The 6000-nt window shown below is 44.6% G+C and overlaps 1 protein-coding gene across 13 annotated transcripts in view; it reads left to right on the top strand.

Annotated features, from left to right (window-relative positions):
- Window positions 1–6000, top strand: part of nrcamb (neuronal cell adhesion molecule b) — an 83967-nt gene that overhangs the window by 33373 nt on the left and 44594 nt on the right. For all 13 annotated transcript variants that reach the window (XM_077596241.1, XM_077596240.1, XM_077596235.1 and 10 more), the window contains exon 2: window positions 1591–1678. The gene's annotated coding sequence lies outside the window, so the exon portion shown is untranslated. The remainder of the gene's footprint in view (window positions 1–1590; window positions 1679–6000) is intronic.

Raw genomic sequence — 6000 nt, 5'->3', positions numbered from 1 at the left:
TTGAGGCTTCTTAATGGTTCTTCATACACAAGAGACACTTTTGCTTGGCACAGTTCGGGTGTTTCCGGTCCTCGGGTGAGGTCAGCAGAGTCCCGTCTGAAGTCCAGGATGAGTTCTACGGTTCTGGAGACGTTTAGCGCCTAATTGTACCGCTCCCTGAGTCTATGGACGCAACAACAAACAATCAAACACATAGAAAATCTATATATAGTAATGAGAAATAAATAATCGTGAAATAGTACTAGATAAATAAGCGGTCAACATAATAAATAAGTCGTAAAAGTAATAAGTCTTGATTAAGTCCTAGGTGCAGAAGTCGAGTTGAGTATGGTGACAGCTCTTGGGAAGAAACTGTCCTTGAGTCTGTTTGTCTTGGCTGTTATGGCTCTTTAGCGCCTTCCTGAGGGCAGCAGAAGTGGTGGAAGCCGGGATGTGTATTGTCTTTTATAATGCTCTCTGCCCTTCTAAGGCACCGGGATTCGGAGAAGCTGGACAGGGTGGGTAGGGGTAGTTGATGATCTTTTGGGTTGTGTTGGTCACCCTCATAAAAATGTGAAAATCCACGTTGAAACTTGCAAGCGGAAGCCGAAGCCACTCCCTTGTCCTCCGCTTGCTACTAGGACTCAGCACTGAAGTAAAAAAAAAACAATAATATTTGTTTTTGTTTTTTTAAATAGGGGTGACCCTATTTCGCGTTTTTTCGTTTATCGCGGCCATGTCTGGTCTACATTAACCGCGATAATCGAGGGATTACTGTATTGTCTTTTATAATGCTCTCTGCCCTTCTAAGGCACTGTGATTCGTAGATGCTGGACAGGGTGGTTAGGGGGAAGTTGATGATCTTTTGGGTTGTGTTGATCACCCTCATAAAATTGTGAAAATCCACACGGGAGCCACTCCCCTTTCCTCTGCTTGTTACTAGAACTCAGCACTGAAGTAAAATGACTAGATAAATAAAAATAATATATATATACATATTTTTTTTTAAATAGGGGTGACCCTACTTTGTGGTTTTTCGTTTATCGCGGCCATGTCTGGTCAACATTAACCACGATAATCAAGGGATTACTGTATTGTCTTTTATAATGCTCTCTGCCCTTCTAAGGCACTGTGATTCGTAGATGCTGGACAGGGTGGTTAGGGGGAAGTTGATGATCTTTTAGGCTGTGTTGATCACCCTCTGCAATCTTTTCCAGTCGGCGAGCCGTGCGCTGTCCGCCCGTGTCGTGTTGGGAAAGGTTATTTTCATTCTATCTCAAGATCGCCATGGCAACTAAGAGTACGAGACCAGTTTGCTTGTCTCCAAATGGCTTATTTTGATAGCATCAGATCAGTAACAGAATGTAGAGAGACTATTTGGCTGTAAACAGGCGGCGGCGTCGTCTGACGTTGGTTCCACCTCTGTCTTTAGTCGATAAGCGTCCGCCGCCAGACAATCACGCCATCCATCATTTTCCTCGTCCGTTCTAATCGGAGTTTTAGAGTGGGTTCGGAAAAAGAACGGATATATACCGTTGAAGTCAATTTCAAACTAGTTACTACCAATTAAAATCAACTGTCTGCTAAACGGTTTGTTTTTTCTGCTTACAGGTTGAAGACGGAAAACAAGCGGTCGGAGATCCGAGGACGAAGACGAAGACGAGGACGGGAATTCAAGAGCGAATTCAAGTCTTTCCTGGTAACTTGGCATTTTCACGACTTTCTGGCTGATTTTCCTGAAAATTGTTGTCAAAAGCGGACCCCTTCCTTCGGCGTGCCATCGCATAAATGTCAGTCTGTGTTCCCCAGCTAGTAAAATCCCCCCTTCCCTGGTTTGAACCACCTCTAGATATTTAGGGCTTTTGATCCAGTTCTTTTAATCCGATTAAAAAAAATCTAAATATTATATCTTAAATGATCCAGACCACATGAAATTGAGTTGACGTTAATGAATTAATAAAGAATGTTTAGTTTAGCTTTTTTTTAATAAATTTTTAGATTTTACAAAATGATTTTTGAACTAAAAACAATTAAATTAAATTAAATGGATTAAAAAAATGACCATTATTGATTTAAAAGGGGGAAAATCAGGAAATGTAATATACATCTATACTCTTCATTTAAATTTGATCCTAAAATAGAAACTCATGATTAATTAAATTAAATTGATTAAAAAATGACCATTATTGATTTAAAAGGGGGAAAATCAGGAAATGTAATATACATCTATACTCTTCATTTGAATTTGATCCTAAAATAGAAACTCATGATTGACTTTCCCGGGCCACACAAAATGATGCGGTGGGCCAGATTTGGCCCCCGGGCCGCCACTTTAACACATATGCTCTAAGAGAACATAAGAGAGAATTGGAAATCAGGGATAGGCGAAGGTCATTTACACCTTTGAGAAAATGCAAGAAGCAAACGTACACTCTTAAAAAAAAACATTTGCAGAAGCTCCTATTTAACCGCAACCATGAATCGAAAAAAGCTGCAAAGAAGAAGAAGAAGAAGACCAGCATGTTGTAGGAAATGAGATCTGAGGTTCTGAGCAGGTGGATTCTAGCAGCAGGAAGCCCCTCTTGGCCACGAACGTGTCTCCTCTGATACCGAGCCGACGTTCCTCAGACGTGTTGACACTGGTGTCTGCTCCGTTGCGTTTCCAAAGCGACTGTATGGCGAGGCATCGATGTGTCAGAGCCAAGGACGCGGGTAAACAAATAGACGGCCGCCAGAATGCGAAGGGAATCGGGCGAGTGACGCCGAGGAGGTCGACGAGGCCCCTCGGCTCCCCTCTTCTGTCTTCAAGCATAGCGAGGGGAAAGTTCAGGCTTGACGCACAGCACAAGTGATACTTTTTATTATCGGCGGCTGCGTTTTGATGGTTTCTTTCTCCTCTTTTCAACTGGCCCGCCGTCCTCCGGGCTTTTCTCGACTCTCTCTCTCCTCTATCCGACCTCTCTCTGATTGTCTGGCCCAGATAGATTTCATTTCAGGTCCTCTCCATTTTATATCATCCCAAACCAAAAAAGATAAATGGATAAAACGCTAATCAAAATTGTTTTTGACGTCTATGACTGAAATTCAAGAAAAAAACAAAACGTTTCTTGCATAAAACTGGAAAAAACTGACTTACCGTATTTTCACGACTATAGGGCGCACTATAGTCAACATGTCCGAACCCGTCAGTTGTTTCCTGGCATCTCACCGCGGTTCACGTCTTCCATTTTTTTTTCTCAGCCACGGTGTCACAATTTGATTTTTCTCCCACATTTCAAAAGCACCCTTGTTTGTGTCCCGCTTGACGGAGATTGGACGCCGCGTTCCTTTTGGAAGGCAGCCGAGGGGAAATGATTTGTATTCACCTGCGCCATCTCCCAGGAGCTGGCTTGAGGATAGGCTTGGGTGGGGGTGGATGTGTGGATGGGTGGATGGGATATGTTGAATGAAAGTTTTGTAGCAGTGGGGAGGGGGGCCAGGGGGGGGCAATGTCTTCTCTTTATGCAATAATGGATTGTGGAGACTTTGACGCACGTTGTCTTGTTCTGTAGTGAGCCCAATCAGTCAATAACTGGGCTGGCGCTGGTTTTGCCGCCATTAAAGACTCACCAGGTGACAGCTTCCTGGTCACGTTTTCCCTCCTGGAAACCAAGTCCCCCCTCCCCCTTTTCGTCCTCCCGTGTTCATCATTTACTCTTCTTTTTCTATAAACCGGCGCTCATTGTCCCCGGCTGGATTATTCTGTCAAGGGCACAAAAAGAGACAAAGTGGATCCGGGGGCCGATGACCGCTAATGAGCAAGTCCTCTTCCAATCATGCACGTAAGAACCACCACCACGGTGCGAGGGGAAAGCCTTTTGGGACGGAGACAATGGCGGCTCGGTTTTGCAGCGCTCTCTCTTTGATTGAGTTCCCTGGCCCTGGTCTGGCCTGGCCTGGCCTGGGCCCGGCTCTGGGGCTGATTTGCGGAGAGGGGGGGCGGTGGGTGGGTGGCTTCGGCGGGCTGACCTTTCAGAGACACAGGTGGAGTGGAAGGAGGTCCTTTGTGTGGAGCCTCTGAGAAAGGAGCACTCCATAATACTCCAGCTCGCTTCCACCTGCCTGGGATTTTCTCACTGGCTTGATTGCTTTCCCACCAAGTTTCAGTTCTCAGACTATTTTGCTTGTAACATTTTGGGGGGGGAACCGATTATCCCCACAAGGGTCGCGGCAGGCAATATTCCCTCTAGTTTTTCATATGTCTGGGCATACAGAGCGCACTAAGGACCAGTGTGAGCAACATCATAATCGTGTGCGGTCGATTGGTCGCCAGTCTTATGGTCGCCGGTCTTTTGGTCGCGGTCTTTTGGTCGCCCCGACCGCGACAACGGGCGACCAAAAGACCGGCGACAAAACTAGGTAAAACAACATGGTCTACGCATGAATAAAAGCCAACAATGTCCATGAGCAGTTTCATTGAGCCGACGTGTGACTGTATATAAGAGTTTGTATGTACATGCATTGTCCCTTTAAGAAGCGACGTCGTCAGTCAGGGTCTTAACAAGTTCTCCAACAAAAAGAATAAAAGTCTGGGAAATTTGGAGCTTTTCTTTAGCCTAATAATTACTAGGGCATTAAGTATGACTAAATAGTCATTCGCAGTTTGTATTTAGGGAATTTGAGCAACAATTTTAAATGGCAATTATCAATACCTTCCAGGCGACCAAACGTCCGGCGACCAAAAGTCCGGCGACCAAAAGACCGGCGACCAATCGACCGTGTACCTGGACACACACCAGTCATAAGCAGGGGCATATCGACTACCCATAAATCATTGGTCCCCAAACACCAAACTGCAGAGTAAAAAATATTAAGCGTTTTCAACCTCGCCCTCCTACTTGAAATGAGAAAAGTTATTATAATAATCATAAAAAATAATTGCTACTATGCTTGGGACTTGTTTTTTTTTTGCCGTCGTGAGTGTTGTTCGTGCTCCGACGCCCCCTGCACATAATTTTGTATGAAGTTGTTGGCCTCCCCATTAGCCGGTCCGCGAGAAAATAGAAAAATCTTTACCACGTGTAGACAAAAAAACGATAACTCGTATCTAAAAACAATTTAGACCACATGTGTCAAAGTGGCGGCCCGGGGGCCAAATCTGGCCCGCCGCATCATTTTGTGTGGCCCGGGAAAGTAAATGATTTGTGCCGACTTTCTGTTTCAGGATCAAATTAAAATGAAGAGTATAGATGTATATTACATTTCCTGATTTCCCCCCTTTGAAATCAATAATTGCAATTTTTTAATCCATTTTTTTTGTGTTTTTAGTTCAAAAATCATTTTGTAAAATCTAAAAATATATTTAAAAAAAGCTCAAATAAACATAGTTTTAGATCTATAAAAAACTGAATATTCAGGGCTTTTAATCCAGTTCTTTTAATCCATTTATTAAAAAAAATCTAAATATTATATCTAAAATGGTCCGGCCCACGTGAAATCAAGTTGACGTTAAAGCGGCCCGCCAACCAACCCGAGTCCGACACCCTTGATTTAGACTGTTAGCTCGCCAGCTAGCCTAGCATGCATGTTTTTGGAATGTGGGAGGAAACCGGCGTACCCATGTAAAACCCATGCAGGCCTTCGAAGAACATGCAAACGCCACACAGTGACGACCCACCTGGGATCAAACCCACATCCCCAGGGCTGCGAGCCCAACACCCTAACCACTCAACCACCGAAACATTTAACAATCCCCCCAAAAATCCATGAGTCAAATCTCCAAACGAGCCACCGCTTTCCCCACCAACCAAATGTCCCATTTTGTTCATCGCTAACAGACGCTTCCAGCGCGTTCGCCACATCTGATGCCGTCGGCAGATTTTCAGACACGCACAAAAGCGGCGTCGAGCCGCAAATGACCCGCGGCCGCTGGCTGATCCACTCGGATCAGCACTATGCAAATGAGGTCCGGAGGCCGGTGTTTGCTGGAAAACACCCCGTTGTGTTCCTAGAAGCTCAACGGATGGCATTAATTGTTAACTG

The sequence above is a fragment of the Stigmatopora argus genome, chromosome 3, assembly GCF_051989625.1.
Source record: "Stigmatopora argus isolate UIUO_Sarg chromosome 3, RoL_Sarg_1.0, whole genome shotgun sequence".
Lineage (NCBI taxonomy): Eukaryota > Metazoa > Chordata > Actinopteri > Syngnathiformes > Syngnathidae > Stigmatopora > Stigmatopora argus.
The sequence above is the reverse complement of the archived record's forward strand: the minus strand, read 5'-3'. Positions and strand labels throughout refer to the sequence as shown.